Below are 23354 nucleotides of genomic sequence, written 5' to 3'. Positions count from 1 at the left end.
ACTACATGTATCATTAAAGTTATTGTATGCTGTTTTTAATTTTTCCTAAAGTATGTTCTAATTTTATTTATTATTTCTCGTTCAACCCATTGGTTATTTAGAAATGTGTTGCCGAACTCAAAGAACTCGCAGAAACAGAGGGCAAAATGGTGGTTAGCAGGCACTGAGGGGTGGGGCAGAAGTGGAGATCCTAGGGAACGGCAACACCCCTTCAGTCATAGGATGAATAAGCTCTGGAAGTCTGAGGTACAGCACACTGACTCTAGTTAATAACACTGTTTTGTACTTGCAACTTGCTAAAACAGTAAACCTTAAGCATTCTCGCCACACACCCACATGCTTAATGGTTATTATTGAGGTGATTAATGCATTAAGTAACCCAATGGTGGTAAACGCAAAAAAATGCACATATGTCAAATCACCACATTATACACAGTGAAGTGAAGTGAAAGGTACTCAGTTGTGTCCGACTCTTTGCAACCCCAAGGACTATGGCCCACCAGGCTCCTCTGTCCTTGGAATTCTCCAGGCAAGAATACTGGCGTGAGCTGCCATGGTCTCCATACATGGTGAAGACGTACAGTGTAATATCTTAGTTATGCCTTAATAAAACTGGGGACAGGGGAGGTGAAAGAATAATGACCAGACAACAGAATAACAAAGTTTGGGAATCTCTGTGTTCCTTTTCCTCCTTGCTCTATTAGGCTCTGATACTAGTCTCTGAGAGAACTTCCCTCATCCATTCTTCTCTATGGACCTTGTAACCATCTCAGCGGTTATTTCCTTTCAGTCGCTGTACTGACCACATATGAAATGGGTAGTGTGGCAAGTGGGGAACGGAGAGCTAGAAAGTGGTTTCTGTTCCTGAAAAATCAGTCTGTTTAGTTTGGGGCATAGTTTATTTAGTCATCAATTTCCTCAAAAAGTTATTAAACATCTGATATATTTCATTTCTCCAATCATTCTATGTTCTAGGGACCACACTCAGTTCCCTTCCTAGAAGTAACTTTGTGGCTTCATTTATTTTGCTGCCTTTTCACCTGAACATAATAGAGCTGTTAGGTAGAAAGTTAGGCATCAACAACTAGGGGTGGCCTAGGGTAAAAGGAGGAAAACTGATCTCTAAACCCCATCCCTGCTGCTGCTGCTGCTAGGTCACTTCAGTGGTGTCCGACTCTGTGTGACCCCAGAGACGGCAGCCCACCAGGTCCCCCATCCCTGGGATTCTCCAGGCAAGAACGCTGGAGTGGGTTGCCATTTCCTTCTCCAATGCATGAAAGTGAAAAGTGAAAGTGAAGTCGCTCAGTTGTATCTGACTGGTAGCGACCCCATGAACTATAGCCTGCCAGGCTCTTCCATCCATGGGATTTTCCAGGCAAGAGTACTGGAGTGGGTTGCCAAACCCCCATCCCAGATATGCCCAAAGGAGCTCACAGATATGCTACAAAATAACCACAGAGATTTTACCAACTCCTGCGCATGCCCTAGGCACACAGTGGATACAAACTAACCACAGGGCCTTCCTCAAGTAACCTCAGGCAGCTAGGAGCCTATTAAGGATTTATAAATATTCTATGTGGATATATATCTGATTATAACACACTGACCAGTCCATTCTGAAGGAGATCAGCCCTGGGATTTCTTTGGAAGGAATGATGCTAAAGCTGAAACTCCAGTACTTTGGCCACCTCATGCAAAGTGTTGACTCATTGGAAAAGACTCTGATGCTGGGAGGGATTGGGGGCAAGAGGAGAAGGGGACGACAGAGGATGAGATGGCTGGATGGCATCACTGACTCGATGGACGTGAGTCTCAGTGAACTCCGGGAGTTGATGATGGACAGGGAGGCCTGGCGTGCTGCGATTCACGGGGTCGCAAATAGTCGGACACGACTGAGCCACTTTACTGAACTGAACTGACTGATAACAGGCTGAATTATGGGAAGACGTACACAACAGAGCCTGTTGTTATGTAACTTGAAACTGTCTCTAGACCTTGAGTGTATGTCCATTTACATTCCCTTTCTTGATTGGTAGCAGGTACAAAGCCCACTTTGTACAGGGCACAACCAGAAAGGAAAAGATGGGAATTATAAAAAGGGGGAAGCCAAGAGGAATAGTTATGATAACTCTTTCGGAGTGGGTCTGCTCCCATGTCTTGGGAGTGTCTGTTTAATAAAAGATCTGTTTGCATAAGCTATAACTGAGCTGTAATTTGTCTGTTTTAACTCTTTAGTCTACTATTCCACAGTTCCCTGATACACAGGTAGAAAGACTACAACTTCTTCCTCTTTTCTCTGTTATTATAGTCAACTGGAGGTGGATGTAAAATTCAAAACTGCTTCTAATCTCATCTCTTTGTCTTTGGGCTTTACAAGTGGTGAGTTTTCTAATTCAACAAGCTTTTGACTATCTAAGCTATAATTTTTTTCATTTTTTTTATTCTGGCCTGCAAATCAGACAATTATTTCCTGAACATTTGTCTATCAAAATATCCTGGTAAATTCAACAAGTAACCAACGTATGCTTAACCACCTAAGTTACCATGGACAATCATTATTTCAAATGTTTTGCCATTGAATAACATGCATCACCATGTTTGTGGGTTCCAATACCAGTTACCTTGCCAACCACCCCCTGTCTCTAAGTCAATGCCATAATTTTAAGATTTATTACAGGAGCATCCCACCTCAGAGAACGGATTTCTATGTCAGGTCAAATTATACTAGCTATAGTAGAGACAGGTTCAAAATATCAGTGTTTATTTCTCACACATGTCATAGTCTGATGAGGATTGAGCAGGAATCTGGGCATCTTTTTCCATCTGCAGCTCTATTATCTTAGAGTCATTTACTTCTAGATTTGTAAGTGAAGAATGTAGGAGACAAAGATCCTCTTGATTTTGTATATGTTTAGGTACAATATGATTTAATGAGAAAACTTTTAAAAATAATACTGTTTTTAAGAATAATACTGGTGCTTGCGTGTGCCTGTTGTATGTTTGTGTGTGTGCATATGATCTGAATTAACTCTTCTGTTGCTGGACACTTACGACCAAAATGCTTAAAGAGCATATCCCTTTTCACAGCTTATTGACCCTTAAGCTAATCACTTAGAAAACAAGGTACCTAGCAGCAGTGACTTTGTAAATCTAAGTAAACATTGCGACCTCAATGTTCTTTAAAGGTGGGGTCAAAACAATCAGGAAAGTAATTTCATAGTTGAAAAAATATAAAACAACCTTGAGGTTGATAAGTTTTTCGATTAAGAGGAGCTGATTTTACACATGGAGATGAGGTGGCACCTTGTCTGGTAAGGACTGTTTTAATTTCCCATTCTCCTGTACTACCCATGTCTTCAGAACTACTTTAATTTTATGCAGAATATTTCACTAATTTGCAAAGGACGTTTGTCTGTATTGTCACATTAAAATAAGGTTAAATTATAAAAGGAAAAGAACAGAATATGAAAGGGTAGTAGAGTTTAAGAAGCTTCTTGCTTTCTGGCTATGTGTGCACCACTTTGCTGCTGTAGTCGACCTGGTGGTGGTGGTGATGCTGGTGATGGTGGTGACGGGGTGCTGATGCGCACAGTGCTGATCTGCTGCTTCACCAAGTGCTCTTTATGTGCTTGTTTAGTTGGCATTGTGCCAAGTAAATTACAACAGTCATGTAAGTTTTATGCCTCAGACAAGTTTGCAATGTAATTATGATTTTCCTCACATTTTAGCAAAGGGACTGAAATCCTGAGTAATTGCATAAATTGTACCTCAAATCAATCAAGAAGTGATCATTAAGAAAATAGGGTGGGATTTTAAATTATATAGAAATAATCTTTTCTATGACTCAAAATTTAGACAACTCTGTTTATGAGAGCCTAAACCTTGGCATCAAAGAAGGATAGGAACAAACCAAGATGATGATATGGTATTACTAAAAGCAGATTTTAAAAGAAAGAAAACATTTTTTAACATCACACAAAGGAACTGTAGTTTATTCAAGAGTGGAGGATAAGTAACAATTGCCCAGCTGGTAGAAACCCCTGCCCAGGTGACAGAGAGACACAGAAGACAGTGAGTGAATTCCCTGATGACATCTGCGAGGAGAGCTGTTGCTCTTCCGTCTGAAGAGCTGTGATGCTTTCTCAGCTGTCCTCCCAGAGGGAAGTGGTGTAGCAGCCTCAGGAAGGAAACCTCTGGCTGTCAGAAATCGCCACAGACATATTGCTGGCTGAAGGATGGAGAAGCTTCTTCTGTATTCATGATAGGCTTTGAAGAGAAGATGAAGGTGGAGCTGTGGAGCTAGGTGAGACTACTGTCCTTATCCTTTTCTGATCCAGATAAAAGCTGAAGCTTTTACTTGCACTTGGGTGGGCACTTCTGCTGGCATTGTTGGGGAGGCGGCACAGGAGGGCATTTCTCTTGGCATTTTGGAGGTGGGCATGGCTCAGGGCACTTGGGTGGGCATGGCTCAGGGCACTTGGGTGGGCACACTACTGGAGGTGGCTGGCAGGGCTGCTTGCACTGCTGCTGCTGCTGAGACATCTTTTTGGAGTCTTACAATCTGAAAGAAATTACATGACAGTGTTCACAAGAAAGAACTGCTATAGAAGGACATGGCAAAAGTTGTGTAATACCATCTGATAGTATCCAGACTCTAAGAATGTACTTTAATCTCTTTAATCCCTTTTAATGAGTTTCTGGCTTCTCTCTCCCTTTTAGGAAATTATATCATCAGCCCAGAGAAAACCTTCCCTTTTCTCATATAATTTTTCCAAAGGAAATATCTTGGTTTTTAAAGAATAAAGCAATGGCTTTTGGGTTCGTTTTATGAAAATAACATCTTCAAAAAACGTCATCACAAGTTCTAAAATCCTGGACAAGCTCACAAGCAATTCCTATCTTCATTATCTCTCATGAGGTCCCAGAAGTATGACTTGTGTACAGAGCAAAGGGCCACCAGGAAGGATACAGGGGCCTCATACTTTCTAGGATAAATGCCTCTGAAATCACAACAGAGGGACACCAAAACAATAACAATAAAGGAAAAAATACTTTCTTCTTTACCTCTTAATGTCAAAGGCTTCTTAGTAATGTCTTTTTCAATACAAGAATTCAATCTTTGTACCAGAAACCTAATAAATACAGCATACGATTTTGCCCAAATTCCAAGTTCCCATCCAGTAAGTACTATTAAACCCATGATTATAACTTTGAACCCATGAAATTTGCTGTCTTCAGCGTAAGTTCAACATCCAGAAGCCCACGAACAAAGCAGAACTGAAGAATCAGACTCACCAGGTTCTCCACAGTCTATCGGGATTTGAGTAGCAGGAGAATGGTGGTGGTACAGCAGAGGGCCTCTTTATTGGGGCTTGCTGCCCCTCCCAGGGGGGAGTGGAGCTGCCAAAACTTGCTGATCCAATCATTTCCCAACCAAAATGCAAATCCATTAATAACTGACTTGGTAGGGACTACAAAATCAGGAAATGTCCTGCCCCAGGATCTCCTCACTGGATTATGTTCTCATGACTCATAGTCCCTACCTTAGCGCTCAGTTACAGCGGTTTAGGGCAGTGGAAGGATTTGCAGAGTTCTCTAACTTGTAATCAAAGCCTCTCTTTTTTGTTTGGGGATGAAGACCCTTTGATATCTTTCATGTTCTGTGAATTATAAAACTGCTTTCCTTGTTCCACTTGAACTGGTTGCCATTTTGCAGTTCATAGTGGGTTGCAAAGAGCCTAGCTACTTGGTGACGCCTTTCTCTTTACTTCAAGTTCTTATAATGCTTTTCCCCTTGATCCATGACCTGCTAATCTAAGTTTCCTATCTTCTAAATTGACTGAGTGCAGGTTGAAGATCATCTCACCAACCTTCCCGTCCTGATACTTAGACACATTCAGTAAAGTGGTGACATCTAGGGTCCTCCTTTCACTGCTTTGCTCCTTCAAATAATGAACATCAACCAAGCAGATTCCTATGCCCAGATATTTGGTCAAATATTATTCTGGGTGTTACTCTAAGAATGTTTTTGAATGAGATTAATATTCATCAGTGGACTGAGTAAAGGAGGTTGCCTCTGTAAGGTGGATAAGCCTCAAACAATCTACCGAAAGCCTAAATAGAACAACATCTGACCCTCCAACAGGTAAGAGACAATTCCCCTGCTTGATGGACTTCCACCAGGGTTTTTGGATCTGCAGATTTTGAAGTTGCCAGTCTTCATCATCTCTCTCCCCTTTTCACTCTCTCTCTCTCTGGGAAGTATGGGCTTCCTGGTAATGCTAGTGGTAAAGAATCCATCTGCTAATGCAGGAAACATAAGAGACACGGGTTCAACCCCTGGGTTGGGAAGATCTCCTGGAGAAGGAAATGGTTATCACTGCAGTCTAGTATCCTTACCTGGAGAATCCCATGGGAAGAGGAGCCTGGCAGGCTACAGTCCATAGGGTCACAAAGAGTCAGACCGGACGGAAGCGACTTAGCCTGCATGCACATGTGGGTGTGTGTGTGTGTATATATATATATATCTGCCATTTCATGCACAGTATTGCCTATGACCTATTAAATTAAAAAATTTTAAAGTTAGTTTAAAGTCAATTTAAAATAACGTTTTAATATTATGATATATGTGGTGTGTAATTATGAGAAATATAATAAGCCTTTAGAAAGTGACTAATATTTGGGAAGCAATGCCTTATTATGTTCTTAAATTCTATCAAAAGATTTCATTTCTGCCCTTTTAGTCTTGGATATAAACTATCCTCTGTCCCTTTGGGCTTGAAGATTTTGTTATGGGTCTTGGCTGCTGAGGGGCCCTGTCTGGTTTACAAAAAAAGTTACAATGCTGGCTATGGTACTGTAGAATGTGGGAGCATATTTTTAATAGAATCAGGATGTTCCATCTCACCTGACCCCAACACTCCCCTCGACTACTGTCATGTGCTGAAAATTCCTTTCTCAGGAAATAAGTCCTTTACATTCTATAAGCAGATAGCAAGTTTAAATTGTATGAAGCCCAAAGTCAATGTCTAATATCATTTAAGACTATGTCATCACAAATAAGTGACTGAGAGTAGGTTTGGGAGGGGAGAGAGGGTCAGAGCACTAAAAGTCTGAAATCTAGGTAAAATATGAACTTAGGGCTGATCTGATATATTTACTTTATTCTACTCTTTCCACATATGTCTTAGGTCTTTAAAAGACAGTAATTTTTACAATGTATTTTCATGCTCATTCTGCCTTTTCCTTCAGCCCTCCAGTCCCCTCAGTTTGCCGTATTACCTTTTGCTCTCCAATTTGGTACCTTGACATGTTGGCAATACATTTACTGATTAGTCCTTTCATATTTAAAAAAAATTCTGCCTGCAGTCAGTAGAGCTGACTAATAGCAAATTAAGCATTTAAAGTGATGTTGCTTAAATCTCCTTCCTCCTTTTGATCAAATAATCAAGAAGCTTTTCAAGAATGTGGTTTTGTAAATGGGAAAGGAGGAAGAAGATGAGAATGAGGAGAAGAGGAAGAGAAAGAGGAATCTCTGAAATAGTCACTAGCTAAGCTCCAGAAAGTAAAGAATCACTGAATCAACACAGCATCACATCCCGTCTGTTGAACTGGTTGGGGCTCCTGAATTGTTTTCCTCCTATCAGTGAGGAAGAGCTTTTAACCATTGGCCATGACCATGCAGGGACAGAGGCATTAACTACAGCACCTTCAGAATAGATCTCTACAAGCAATGCCATCACTGAATGGATCATATAGAGCATTTCAGAACACAAAGAGAAGGAACTTTACTCAACAGATCAGTTACTACTTCCCATAGTTTAACATCACATCTAAGACATAAATCCTTAAAGAAATGTCTGATTTCTGTCATCAAAAATTTTGAGAATTAACTGGTCAAATGGGATTTCAGTGCCAGGTGCTCCAGCTTTGGTCACATCTGGAGACATTCCATTGAGGACACCTCTCTTAAAAAGAGAACAAATCATTACAAAGCACGAAAGTCACAACAGACATGGTGCCCCCAACATGTCAGCCACAGTCACGTAATAGGTTACAGTGGTAAACTTGAATAGTCAAGAGTTCCTCAAGATCAACCACATGAACAGCTGCCACAAGACTACTGTCTCCATTCTCTAGCTTTCTGAGGGTTTCACTGTGAATCGTTATTATAAGAAAAATGAAAGGAAAGAACATTTTTAAAACTTTTTGTCTAATTTTCGCTTTAACATTTTATCCCACATTTTACTACTTTATGTTATTTACTAGTGAGCAAAATAATTTCTGATAATTAAGATTCTACAATAAAATAGAGAAGTAAAAATAAGTAAATGAGAATTATGGTGTAATGTTCCAAATGCTTGTAGAGAAGTAACTACAAGTATCCTTGAATTTCTCCCTTTTTGCTTTTATTTCTGAAGGTAAGGCTCACTCTTCACCATCCTTCCATAATCTTGCTGAATTGGATAAGTTACAATACATGCATATATGTATTCTTAAGATCATTAAAGTTAATACTATCAGAAATATTCAAATTATAATTTAAAAATCATTTGTAAAGCATGATGAGATTTTGATTAACATATACTTAAGAAAAGACAGGAAGTACATATAATAATTTGCTAAGAGTGTTTACCTTTAGCTGATGTAGTTACAGATAATTTTTACTTTTGTGTCTTTATTTTCAAAAGAATCTCCAAAGAATATTTGTTAACAAGTAAAGGATCTTAACATGTTACTTGAAAAGGTTACAAGGGTCAAGTTTCTCTATTCCCCAGTTAGAGGTAAAATATTCTTTCTCCTTTCCAGATCTGAGATTCTATACCAGCATTTCTGGCCAGTCATCAAAGTTGGGCCTGGAGGTGGTAGATGTTTTATTGTTATTCTCTCCGTATTTGATCACATTTCAATATAATCTTTCCTAAAGAAAAGTCACAATGATAACTCACCATCTTCCCAGCATTGACATATACACAAAAAAGCCACAAGCCCCAACAGTCATATGTACCTATGAAATAGTTCAAATAAAAAAGGGAGATCATACTTAGCTTAAAATATAGTGAGGAGGGAGTAGGTGTGGTGACTTGAGAGAGTAGCATGAAAACATACATTAGCATATGTAAAACAGATAGCCAGTGGAAATTTGCTGTGTGACACAGGGAGCTCAACCCAGTGCTCTGTGATAACCTAGAGGGCTGGGATGGGGTGGGAGATTCAAATGAGCTTCAAGAGGGAGGGGTATATGTATACCTGTGGCTAATGCATGCTGATGTATGACAGAAGCCAGCACAATATTGTAAAGCAATGATATTCCAATTAGAAAAAAAGAAAAAATACATAATGAGGAAAGAGTTTGTCCAGATTGCAAATGTCAGATAGATAGAAATCCTAAAATTGGTCAGACTATGATCAGTTAGGTAAAAGTGGATGTTAGTAAAAGAGGTAGTAATGATAATAGCACAGCAATAATAACAGTACCTACTTTTAACTGTTATGAGAAATAAAATAATAAATTATATAAAGTATTTAACACAGGCTGTGGAAAGTATACAAGTAGTTAAATAATAAATTTTTAAATAAATAGAGACAAAACATCAAGTTAAAGTTGTGTCTGATGGTTGAGGAAGTTATTTGCCTCATTTTAAAAGAGTTTTTATATCATCTCAATTTCAGACAATTTAAGACAGTAAGAAAATCTGTAGTTTGAAATATCACATTGCTCCTGGTGGCATTTTATCCAAATGCCAGGCTAAGTCCTTATAAGAAAATGCTAGCCATCAGCACTAACTTTTCAATTGCAAACAGACTTTATAAATTCTAATTTTGTATTCCCTAAATGTGGGATCAGAATATTTAAGGGAGTGATTTCAAGACCTAATAAAAATATGAACTGATCTTGCGTGGTATGTGCTACTGAGATTAAGAACAATGAGGTAAAAAACTGAATGAATCAGACACTTCTTATAACAGTCTTCCAAGACAGAGAAATTACGTGGGCCATTAGGTGTCTCCATAAAAAGTCATAAAGGAAAAAAAAGAAACTTAGGTTAAGCTGTGGAAAATTCTGGGGAGAAAAACTCTTTAAACTTTAGCATGAAGAAGTAGATAACTGTTGCCTAGACAGAGGACCGACAGAGCTGAAAGAACTATAAAAGGATAAGTTATAGAACAGTGACTCAAGAACTTATGGAGCTAAATATAATTTTACCATATGATTAGTAATAGCCCTCCTAGAAATTTACCTACTTTCAAAATGTGTCCACACAAAAATTGGCAAAGCAATGTTTATAGCAGCTTTATTTTGCCAAGAACTGGCAAAAACCAAGTTGTACCACAATAGATTTACAGATAAATAAATTGTAGCAGACCTAAAGAATGGAATACTATTCAGTGACAAAAAGGAAGGAAATATCAATCCACGCAAAGATATCATCGATTCAGTTCAGTTCAGTTCAGTTGCTCAGTCGTGTCCGACTCTTTGAGACCCCATAAATTGCAGCACGCCAGGCCTCCCTGTCCATCACCAACTCCCAGAGTTCACTCAAACACATGTCCATCGACGCTGATGTCATCCAGCCATCTCATCCTCTGTCGTCCCCTTCTCCTCCTGCCCCCAAACCCTCCCAGCATCAGCGTCTTTTCCAATGAGTCAACTCTTCGCATGAGGTGGCCAAAGGACTGGAGTTTCAGCTTTAGCATCATTCCTTCCAAAGAACACCCAGGGCTGATCTCCTTTAGAATGGACTGGTTGGATCTCCTTGCAGTCCAAAGGACTCTCAAGAGTCTTCTCCAAAACCACAATTCAAAAGCATCAGTTCTTTGGTGCTCAGCTTTCTTCACAGTTCAATTCTCACATCCATATATGACCAGTGGAAAAACCATAGCCTTGACTAGACGGACCTTTGTTGGCAAAGTAATGTCTCTGCTTTTGAATATGCTATCTAGGTTGGTCATGACTTTCCTTCCAAGGAGTAAGTGTCTTTTAATTTCATGGCTGCAGTCACCATCTGCAGTGATTTTGGAGCCCCCAAAATAAAGTCTGACACTGTTTCCACTGTTTCCCCATCTGTTTCCCATGAAGTGATGGGACCAGATGCCATGATCTTTGTTTTCTGAATGTTGAGCTTTAAGCCAACTTTTTCACTCTCCTCTTTCACTTTTAAGAGGCTTTTTAGTTCCTCTTCACTTTCTGCCATAAGGGTGGTGTCATCTGCATATCTGAGGTTATTGATATTTCTCCCGGCAATCTTGATTCCAGCTTGTGTTTCTTCCAGCCCAGTGAAAACCACTAGACCATTCAGGTATGACCTAAATCAAATCCCTTATGATTATACAGTGGAAGTGAGAAATAGATTTAAGGGCCTACGTCTGATAGATAGAGTGCCTGATGAACTATGGAAGGAGGTTCGTGACATTGTATAGGAGACAGGTATCAAGACTATTCCCATGGAAAAGAAATGCAAAAAAAGCAAAATGGCTGTCTGGGGATGCCTTACAAATAGCTGTGAAAAGAAGAGAAGAGAAAAACAAAGGAGAAAAGAAAAGATATAAGCATCTGAACACAGAGTTCCAAAAAATAGCAAGGAGAGATAAGAAAGCCTTCTTAAGCGATCAATGCAAAGAAATAGAGGAAAACAACAGAATGGGAAAGACTAGAGATCTCTTCAAGAAAATCAGAGATACCAAGGGAACATTTCATGTAAAGATGGGCTCAATAAAGGACAGAAATGGTATGGACCTAACAGAAGCAGAAGGAAGAGGTGGCAAGAATACACAGAAGAACTGTACAAAAAAGATCTTCATGACGAAGATAATCACGATGGTGTGATCACTGACCTAGAGCCAGACATCCTGGAATGTGAAGTCAAGTGGGCCTTAGAAAACATCACTACGAACAAAGCTAGTAGAGGTGATGGAATTCCAGTTGAACTATTTCAAATCCTGAAAGATGATGCTGTGAAAGTGCTGCACTCAATATGCCAGCAAATTTGGAAAATTCAGCAGTGGCCACAGGACTGGAAGAGGTCAGTTTTCATTCCAATCCCAAAGAAAGGCAATGCTAAAGAATGCTCAAACTACCACACAATTGCACTCATCTCACACGCTAGTGAAGTAATGCTCAAAATTCTCCAAGCCAGGCTTCAGCAATATGTGAACAGTGAACTTTCAGAGGTTCAAGCTGGTTTTAGAAAAGGCAGAGGAACCAGAATTCAAACCAGAGATCAAATTGCCAACATCCGCTGCATCACGGAAAAAGGAAGAAAGTTCCAGAAAAACATCATTGATTACTAAATGCAAATTCCTAAATAAAAGAAGTCAGTCTGAAAGGTTATATTGTATATGGTTATATTTATATGACTTCTGGAAAAAAGCAAAATTACACATTCAAGAAGCTCAAAAAATCCAAGTAGGTTAACTCCAAAGAAAATCACATTATAATTAAACAGTAAAACTATAGAAACTTGAAAGCAGCAAGAATTGAAGACTGTAATGTATAAAGGAGCCTCAGTAATACTGTCAACAAATTTCTCATCAGAAGTTTAGAGGCTAGGAGGAAGTGGGGCATAATATATTTAAAACACTGAAAGAAAAACTCTATCAACCTAGAATTCTAAATCTGACAAAACTGTCCTTTAAAAATGAGGGGGAAATTATAATACTTTAGATGAACAAAACCTGAGGTAATTCATTACCACCTGATTTACCCTACAAGAAATGTTCAAGGGAGCCTTTCAGATTGATAATGAATGGATGTTAAAAAGAAACTTGAAATCATTTGAATATATAAAAATTTCCAGTAAAGGTGGGAAAATATTTGTTATTGTTCAATATCTAAGTCGTGTCCAACTCTTTACAACCCCATGGACTATGGCACACCAGGCTTCCCTGTCCTTCACTATATTACAGATCAGATCAGTCGCTCAGTCGTGTCCAACTCTTTGCAACCCTATGAATCACAGCATGCCAGGCCTCCCTGTTCATCACCAACTCCCAGAGTTCACTGAGACTCACGTCCATCGAGTCAGTGATGCCATCCAGCCATCTCATCCTCTGTCATCCCCTTCTCCTCTTGTCCCCAACCCCTCCCAGCATCAGCGTCTTTTCCAATGAGTCAACTCTTCGCATGAGGTGGCCAAAGGACTGGAGTTTCAGCTTTAGCATCATTCCCTCCAAAGAAATCCCAGGGCTGATCTCCTTCAGAATGGACTGGTTGGATCTCCTTGCAGTCCAAGGGACTCTCAAGAGTCTTCTCCAACACCACAGTTCAAAAGCATCAATTCTTCGGCGCTCAGCCTTCTTCACAGTCCAACTCTCACATCCATACATGACCACAGGAAAAACCATAGCCTTGACTAGACAAACCTTTGTTGGCAAAGTAATGTCTCTGCTTTTGAATATGCTATCTAGGTTGGTCATAACTTTCCTTCCAAGGAGTAAACGTCTTTTAATTTCATGGCTGCAGTCACCATCTGCAGTGATTTTGGAGCCCAGAAAAATAAAGTCTGACACTGTTTCCACTGTTTCCCCATCTACTTCCCATGAAGTGGTGGGACCGGATGCCATGATCTTCGTTTTCTGAATGTTGAGCTTTAAGCCAACTTTTGCACTCTCCACTTTCACCTTCATCAAGAGGCTTTTGAGTTCCTCTTCACTTTCTGCCGTAAGGGTGGTGTCATCTGCATATCTGAGGTTATTGATATTTCTCCCAGCAATCTTGATTCCAGCTTGTGTTTCTTCCAGTCCAGCGTTTCTCATGATGTACTCTGCATATAAGTTAAATAAACAGGGTGACAATATACAGCCTTGAAGTACTCCTTTTCCTATTTGGAAACAGTCTGTTGTTCCATGTCCAGTTCTAACTGTTGCTTCCTGACCTGCATACAAATTTCTCAAGAGGCAGATCAGGTGGTCTGCTATTCGCATCTCTTTCAGAATTTTCCACAGTTGATTGTGATCCACACAGTCAAAGGCTTTGGCACAGTCAATAAAGCAGAAATAGATGCTTTTCTGGAACTCTCTTGCTTTTTCCATGATCCAGCGGATGTTGGCAGTTTGATCTCTGGTTCCTCTGCCTTTTCTAAAACCAGCTTGAACATCAGGAAGTTCACGGTTCACATATTGCTGAAGCCTGGCTTTGAGAATTTTGAGCATTACTTTACTAGCGTGTGATATGAGTGCAATTGTGCGGTAGTTTGAGCATTCTTTGGCATTGCCTTTCTTTGGGATTGGAATGAAACTGACCTTTTCCAGTCCTGTGGCCACTGCTGTTTTCCAAATGTGCTGGCATATTGAGTGCAGCACTTTCACAGCATCATCTTTCAGGATTTGGAATAGCTCAACTGGAATTCCATCACCTCCACTAGCTTTGTTCGTAGTGATGCTTTCTAAGGCCCACTTGACTTCACATTCCAGGATGTCTGGCTCTAGGTGAGTGATCACCCCATCATGATTATCTTGGTCGTAAAGATCTTTTTTGTACAGTTCTTCTGTGTATTCTTGCCATCTCTTCTTAATATCTTCTGCTTCTGTTAGGTCCATACCATTTCTGTCCTTTATCGAGCCCATCTTTACATGAAATGTTCCCTTGGTATCTCTGATTTTCTTGAAGAGATCTCTAGTCTTTCCCATTCTGTTGTTTTCCTCTATTTCTTTGCATTGATCGCTGAAGAAGGCTTTCTTATCTCTTCTTGCTATTCTTTGGAACTCTGCTTTCAGATGTTTATATCTTTCCTTTTCTCCTTTGCTTTTTGCTTCTCTTCTTTTCACAGCTATTTGTAAGGCCTCCCCAGACAGCCATTTGGCTTTTTTTGCATTTCTTTTCCATGGGGATGGTCTTGATCCCTGTTCCTGTACAATGTCACAAACCTCAGTCCATAGTTCATCAGGCACTTTATCTATCAGATCTAGGCCCTTAAATCTATTTCTCACTTCCACTATATAATCATAAGGGATTTGATGTAGGTCATACCTGAATGCTGTAGTGGTTTTCCCTACTTTCTTCAATTTAAGTCTGAATTTGGCAATAAGGAGTTCAATGTCTGAGCCACAGTCAGCTCCTGGCCTTGTTTTTGTTGACTGTATAGAGCTTCTCCATCTTTGGCTGCAAAGAATATAATCAATCTGATTTCGGTGTTGACCATCTGGTGATGTCCATGTATAGAGTCTTCTCTTGTGTTGTTGGAAGAGGGTGTTTGTTATGACCAGTGCATTTTCTTGGCAAAACTCTATTAGCCTTTGCCCTGCTTCATTGCGTATTCCAAGGCCAAATTTTCCTGTTACTCCAGGTGTTTCTTGACTTCCTACGTTTGCATTCCAGTCCCCTATAATGAAAAGGACATCTTTTTGGGGTGTTAGTTCTAAAAGGTCTTGTAGGTCTTCATAGAACCGTTCAACTTCAGCTTCTTCAGCGTTACTGGTTGGGGCATAGACTTGGATTACTGTGATATTGAATGGTTTGTCTTGGAAACGAACAGAGATCATTCAGTTATTTTTGAGATTGCATCCAAGTACTGGATTTCGGACTCTTTTGTTGACCATGATGGCCACTCCATTTCTTCTAAGGGATTCCTGCCCTCAGTAGTAGATATAATGGTCATCTGAGTTAAATTCACCCATTCCAGTCCATTTCAGTTCACTGACTCCTAGAATGTCAACATTCACTTTTGCCATCTCTTGTTTGACCACTTCCAATTTGCCTTGATTCATGGACCTGACATTCCAGGTTCCTATGCAATATTGCTCTTTACAGCATCGGACCTTGCTTCTACCACCAGTCACATCCACAGCTGGGAATTCTTTTTGCTTTGGCTCCATCCCTTCATTCTTTCTGGAGTTATTTCTCCACTGATCTCCAGTAGCATATTGGGCATCTACTGACCTGGGGAGTTTCTCTTTCAGTATCCTATCATTTTGCCTTTTCATACTGTTCATGGGGTTCTCAAGGCAAGAATACTGAAGTGGTTTGCCATTCCCTTCTCCAGTGGACCACATTCTGTCAGATCTCTCCACCATGACCTATATCCCAGAGTGTGCTTAAATTCATGTCCATTGAGTTGGTGATGCTATCCAACCGTCTCAACCTCTGTCCACTCCTCTGCTCTTGCCTTCAGTCTTTCCCAGTATCAGGGTCTTTTCCAGTGAGTTGGTTCTCAGGTGTCCAAAGTATTAGACCTTCAGCATCAGTTTTTCCACTGAATATTCAAGGTTGACTTCCTTTAGGATTAACTGGTTTGATCTCCTTGCTGTCCAAGGGATTCTCAAGCGTGTTCTCCAGCACCACAGTTCGAAAGCATCAGTTCTTCAGTGCTCAGCCTTCTTTATTGTCCAACTCTCATAACTACTGGAAAAAACAAAGCTTTGACTATAGGAACCTTTGTCAGCAAAGATGTCTCTGATTTTTCATATGCTATCTAGGTTTGTCGTAGCTTTCCTTCTAAGGAACAAGCATCTTTTAATTTCATATTTGTAGTCACCGTCCACAGTGATTTTGGAAACCAAGAAAATAAATCTGACTACTTTCACCTTTTCCCCTTCTATTTGCCATGAAGTGATGGGATTGGATGCCATGATCTTAGTTTTTTGAATGTTGAATTTTAAGCCAGCTTTCTAACTTTCCTCTTTCATCCTCATTAACAGGTTCTTTAATTCCTCTTCACTCTCTGCCATTAGAGTGGTATCATCTGTATATCTGAGGTTGTTGATATTTCTCTTGGCAATCTTAATTCCAGATTGTGAGTTATCCAGCCTGGCATTTCACATAATGTGCTCTGCATATAAGTTAAATATTCGGTGTGACAATACACAGCCTTGATGCACTTCTTCCCCAATTTTGAACCAGGTTGTTATTCCACGTCTGATTCTAACTAATGCTTCTTTACCTGCATACAGGTTTCTTAGGAGACAGGTAAAGTGATTTGGTATTCCCATCTCTTTAAGAATTTTCCCATAGTTTGTTGTGATCCACAGTGTCAAAGGCTTTATCATACTCAATGAAGAAAAAGTACATGTTATTCTGGAATTCCCTTGCTTTCTCTATAATCCAATGAATGTTGGCATTTTTACCTCTGGTTTCTCAGCCTTTTCTAAACATAGATTGTACGTCTGGAAGTTCTTGGTTTGTGTACTGCTGAAGCCTAGCTTGAAGGATTTTGAGCATTACTTTGCTAGCATATGAAAAGGGTGCAATTTTACAGTAGTCAGAACATTCTTAGGCATTGTCCTTCTTTGGGATTGGAATGGAAACTGACATTTTCCAGTCCTGTGGCCTCTGCTGAGTTTTCCAAATTTACTGATATACTGAGTGCAGCACTTGAATAGCACTGTATTTTAGGATTTTAAATAGCTCAGCTGGAATTTCATCACCTCCACTGGCTTTATTTGTAGTAATGTTTCCTAAGACCTACTTGACTTCACACTCCAGTGTCTGTCTCTAGGCGAGTGACCATTGTGATTATCTGCATCAAGACATTTTTGGTACAGTTCTTCTGTCTATTCTTGCCATCTCTTCTTAATCTCGTATGCATTTGTTAGATCCTTACGATTTTTGTCCTTTATCATGCCCATCCTTGCATGAAATTTTCCCTTGATATCTCCTATTCTGTTGAAGACATCTCTGGTCTTTCCCATCTTATTGCTTCCCTCTCTTTCTTTGCATTGTTCATTTAAGAAGGCTTTTTTTTTTTTTTAATCACTCCTTGATAGTCTCTGGAACTGTGCATTCAATCGGGTATATCTTTCCCTTTCTCCCTTGCCTTTTTTTTTCTCTGTAAAGCCTCCTCAAACAATCACTTTGCCTTCTTGCATTTCTTTTCCTTTGGGATGGTTTTGGTCACTGCCTCTTGTACAATGTTATGAATGTCTAGAACAGCCAGTATTTTGGTAATGTTATTTTGCAACTTCACTTTATAATTTCTACTATATTTAAAATACTAATTTCTTTAAAATAATTTCAAAACTATATTTGTGACAACAAAAATATAAATAATTTGTGATATCAGTAGCATAAAAATGGGATAGAGCTTTATAGTAGTAATCTTTTAAAATGTAATTGGGTTTAAGTTGGCATCAGTCCAAACTAGGTTGTTTTAACTTTAGGATGTAATCACCATTGTAACCATAAGGTAAATACATATGGAATATGCACCAATCCTCAAAATCTTCAAAAAATTGAAAAGTGGGGAACACTTCCTAGCTTGTTTTATGAGGCCAGCATTACTCTTTTTTTTAATATAAATTTATTTATTTTAAGTGGAGGCTAATTACTTTACGATATTGTATTGGTTTTGTCATACATTAAAAGCCAGACAAAGACACTACAAGAAATGAAAACCACAGGCTGAAAAAATGCAGAGAAAGCATTTGACAAAATTCAAAACCCATTCATAATAAAGATGCTCTACAAAGTAGATATGGAGAGAACATATCTCAATATAATGACAAAATCACCATTAACATCATACTCAGTGTGAAAAACTAAAGCTTTTCCTCTAAAATTAGGAACAAGGCAAGGATACCCACTCTCACCATTTCTAATTAGGGTATTTGAAGTGGTTAGCCATAGCAACTGGAAAGGCAGTAGCAAAACTGCCTACAGATGTCATGACAGTATAAAATAATAGGAAAACAAATTTAAAAACCTAATATCTCCACCAAAAACTATTGAAAATAATAAATGGATTCAGTAGGGCTTCCCAGGCCGCACACCTGCCAATGCAGAAGATGCACATTCAATCCCTGAGTCAGCAAGATCCCTTGCAGAGTAAAATGGCAAGCCACTCCAGTATCTTATCTTGCTGGGATAATCCCATGGACAGAGGAGCCTGGGAGGCTATAATCCACAGGGTCACAAAGAGATGGACACAACTAAGCAACTAAGCACACATACACACAAAAGTTACAAGATTCAAGATTAATGTATAGAAATCTGCAGTTTTATATACACTGCTGCTGCTGCTAAGTCACTAATAATGGGCTATAAAAGATAAAACAAGCAAGCAATGCTGTTTAAAATCATATCAAAAAGAATAAAATGCCTCAGGATAAAACTAACCAAGGTGGTGAAAAGCATATATATATACTCTGAAAGCTATAATACATTGATGAAGGAAATTGAAATTGATACAAAGAAATGAAAAGATGTTCATGGATTAAAAGAATTCATTATCTTAAAATGTCCATACTACCCAAAGCGATCTTCAGATTTAATGATACCCCTATCAAAATACCATTGACATTTTTCACAGAACTAGAACAAATGACCCTAAACTTTGTACCAAACCATTTGTTGCTGTTCAGTCACTGAGTAATGTTTAACTTTTTGCAACCCCTTGGACTGCCTCATACCAGACTTCCCAGTCCTTCACTATATCCCAGAGTTTGCACAAATTCATGTCCACTGAGTTGGTGATACTACCTAACCATCTCATCCTCTCCTGCACTCTTCCTTTTGCCTTCAGTCTTTCCCAGCGTCAGGGTCTTTTCCAATGAGTTGGCTCTTCACCTCAGGTAGCCAAAGTATTGGAGTTTCAGTTTCAGCAAGTCCTTCCAATGAATATTCAGGGTTGATTTCCTTTAGGATTGACTGATTTGATCTGGTAGCCCAAGGGACTCTCAAGAGTCTTCTCCAGCATCATATTTCAAAATCATCAATTCTTTGGTGCTCAGTCTTCTTTATGGTCCAGCACTTACATTCATAAGTGACTACTGGCAAAACCATAGCTTTGACTATACGGACCTTTGTCTGCAAAGTGATGGCTTTGTTGCTGTATACACCGTCTACATTTGTCACAGCTTTCCTTCCAAGGAACAAGTGTCTTTTAGTTTCATGGTTGCCATCACCGTCTGAAGTTATTTTGGAGCCCAAGAAAATAAAATCTGTACCTGCTTCTACTTTGTCCCCTTCTATTTTCCCACTTCTATGAAGTGATGGGACTGGCTGCCACAATCTTCATTCTTTGAATGTTGAATTTTTGTATTGAACCATAAAAAACATCAAATAGCCAAAGAAATCTGGAGAAAAGAAGGAAAGAAAAAAAAAAAAAAAAAACCCCTAGGAGTATCATACTCCCTTATTGTAGACTATACTAAAAATCTACAGCTTGATACTGGGACAAAAACAGATACATAGATCAATGAACCAGAATAGAGGGCCCAGAAATAAGCCTATGCATGCATACTAAGTTGCTCAGTGGTATCCAGCTCTTTGCAACCCTATAGATAGTAACTCACCAAGCTCCTCTGTCCATGGGACTCTCAAGGCAAGAATACTGGAGTGGCGCCCTCCTCCAAGGGACCTTCCCAAAACAGGGATTGAACCTGAGTCCCTTAGGTTTCCTGCATTCTTAGCACTAGCACCACCTGGGAAGCCCCAATCGCATGTACATACAGTCTATTAATCTACAACAACAACAAATGAAAACTATACAACGGGTAAAAGACACTCCCTTCAACAAGTGGTGTTGGGGAAACTGGACTGCTGCTGCTGCTGCTGCTAAGTCGCTTCAGTCGTGTCCGACTCTGTGCGACCCCATAGATGGCAGCCCAACAGGCTTCCCCGTCCCTGGGATTCTCCAGGCAAGAACACCAGAGTGGGTTGCCATTTCCTTCTCCAGTGCTGAAAGTGAAAAGTGAAAGTGAAGTCACTCAGTCGTGTCCGACTCTTCGCGACCCCATGGACTGCAGCCTACCAGGCTCCTCCGTCCATGGGATTTTCCAGGCAAGAGTACTAGAGTGGGGTGCCATCGCCTTCTCTGGGACAAGTACATGCAAAAGAATGAAATTAGAACATCTCACACCATACACAAAAATTCACTCAAATGATTTAAAGACCTAAATGTAAGACCGGAAACCACAAAACTCCTATAAGAAAACATACAAAAAGTAGTGCACTCTTTGACATAGTCTGACAACATTTTGGGGCATCTGTCTGTTCAGGCAAGAGAAACAAAAGCAAAAAATAAACAAATGTGACCTAGTCAAACTTAAAAGATTCTGCATAGTGAAAGAAATCATCAACAAAAGGAAAAGAAAAACCTACTGAATGGGACAAGATATTTGCAAATGATATGGCTGATAAGGGGTTAATATCCAAAATATATTTCAAGAGCTCATATAATTTAATATAAAAAATACAATGAACCTGGACTGGCATCTCGTTTCATACATGATATTTTACATGTTTCAATGCCATTCTCCCAAATCTTCCCAGCTGGTGCACTGGGACGACCCAGAGGGATGGTATGGGGAGGGAGGAGGGAGGAGGGTTCAGGATGGGGAGCACATGTGTGCCTGTGGTGGATTCATTTTGATGTTTGGCAAAACTAATACAATTGTGTGGAGTTTAAAAATAAAATAAAATTAATTAAAAAAAATACAATGAGAAAAAGTTATTTTATAACCTAAGTAGAGGGGAAAGAAGACATCTAGAACATTAATAATTTCTTCACTAATGATTTTTATTCCAGAAGCTTACTCTGTTTTTATAGATTTTACTTAGGCTAGAATTTTTAAATAAAATTAGACTATATTGTAAAAAAAAAAAAAATGTATTCTAGATGCAATAAGACTTTATATTTATAATTATTAAAGAAATCAATGCAGTAGTTTAAAAATATCCCAATAAGAATCATAATGGGATGTAAGTAGTAGGATATGAATTTTAAGCAACGAAGATATATTCTTTTAATCCATTGTATTAGATCCAATTTAAACAGGATTCATAAAACTTTTATTGCAAGAGGCTAGAATTCTGGATCAATGGAAAAAAGATAAAAGATTTACATACACACAGACCACTACCATCTTCCCTACCATCACAACTAAAATACTTATCAACTATAGTTACCAAAAACAAGTTTTAAAAATGACCAAAAAATAGAGAAACAGACTAAATTTACATTTGACTATGAACTGTATCCTTTATTCTTCATTCATGCTGAAATGACTGTGTGTTGTTGGAGGCATGGAGTCCCACTTTTATCATAGGCAGAAGGCACACAATAGGGTTTGATCTTGCTCTTCTTTCTGAGGTTTTTGAAATCAAGGGAGGTCCTTGTTCAGAGAGAACATCCACTTCAGAAAAGCCAGTTGTTTGTCACATATTTATTTCAGGCAGAGCAGAGGCAAAGGTGAGTAAGGATACAAAAAAAAAAAAAAAAAAAAAGGGCACCATAGTTGGATTTAGAACCCATGGATTATAATGCCACATTTGCTTTTGTTTCATGGTCCTGAAAGTCTGACAGCTGCTAATGATCTCAGTACACCTTTCTTCTAGCAGGATGAGAGTTACTGCCCGGAAGGGCCCCTCTGCTGGTACTGCATCAGTAGACATGTGCAAGTAGACATGGTTCAGGACTCGAGGAGGAAACAGGAGGTGGTTCTCATGGCTGCTGTGTCTCAGGGAAAGGGTGTGGAGTCCAGATAGTCATCAAGAAGGTATTAAGAAATCAAAGCAGATCCTTGAAAACTAAAGGGATAATTATACAGTTCTTTACAGGAGCTTTGGCTTATATACTTATAGGAGTGTCCCTTTAAGTCATCTTATTATTTGGGACTGTTGCCTCTTCCTCTGCAACTGATGCAATCAGTTTTTCTTTAAGAGTTTCCATTGTGCATATATGAGAAGAAAAGTTCTACTGATTTGAGGGAGCTTGTCTTAAGAGAAGACAACATCAGCTTCATGTGATTCCTTGAGTGCAAGAGCCACCCCAACTTGTTTTTTAAAATCATATCTCTAGATACTTTTAAAAGAATCAGGGAAAGGGGAGAGTTCTCTGCCTGTCATTCATTTTTATTTCCCATACTTTTATTTTCTCCTGTGATTTTTAATACAATTCTCATAAAAGACTTGGCAGAGGGGCAGGGGAGCGGGAGGAAGGCAGAAAAACCCATATCATCATCTGAAACTTCCAGTGACTGAATGAATGATGTTAAACACAATTTGGGATTCCATATTAAATAAAACATTTTGGTGTACCTGGAGCACATACGATCCCTCCACTGTACCCCACCAATCAGACTCTGTAGATTCCCCAAAGCTGGCGGGGACCTGAGATGTAGACTATATTGCAGAGAACCCTAACGAAAAATAGAACAGCCCAAGCCTGGGCAATGGTAAATACTGTACAGTCATCATGCTCGGTCGCTTCAGTCCTGTCTGACCCTCTGCGACCCCATGAACTGTAGCCCACCCAGGCTCCTCAGTCCATGGTATTTTCTAGGCAAGAATACTGGAGTGGATTGTCATGCTCTTCTCCAGGGGCTCTTCCCAACCCAGGGATTGAACCTGTGTCTCCTCCACCACAAGTGGATTCTTTACTGCTGAGCCAATGGGGAAGCCCTAAATACAGCATAACTGA

The 23354-nt window shown here is 39.4% G+C and overlaps 1 long non-coding RNA gene across 1 annotated transcript; it reads right to left on the bottom strand.

Moving 5' to 3' along the window:
- Nucleotides 1-3961: 3961 nt before the first annotated feature.
- LOC109554742 (uncharacterized) lies at nt 3962-5403 on the bottom strand. The gene is made up of 2 exons (XR_002180205.2): nt 5296-5403; nt 3962-4561 (listed from the first exon to the last, which is right to left on the bottom strand). It is a non-coding gene; the product is annotated as an uncharacterized lncRNA (long non-coding RNA).
- Nucleotides 5404-23354: the final 17951 nt, after the last annotated feature.

Source organism: Bos indicus, chromosome 3 (assembly GCF_029378745.1).
Source record: "Bos indicus isolate NIAB-ARS_2022 breed Sahiwal x Tharparkar chromosome 3, NIAB-ARS_B.indTharparkar_mat_pri_1.0, whole genome shotgun sequence".
NCBI classification, from domain to species: Eukaryota; Metazoa; Chordata; class Mammalia; order Artiodactyla; family Bovidae; genus Bos; species Bos indicus.
Note: the sequence above shows the minus strand (reverse complement) of the source record. Positions and strands in the feature narration are given on the sequence as shown.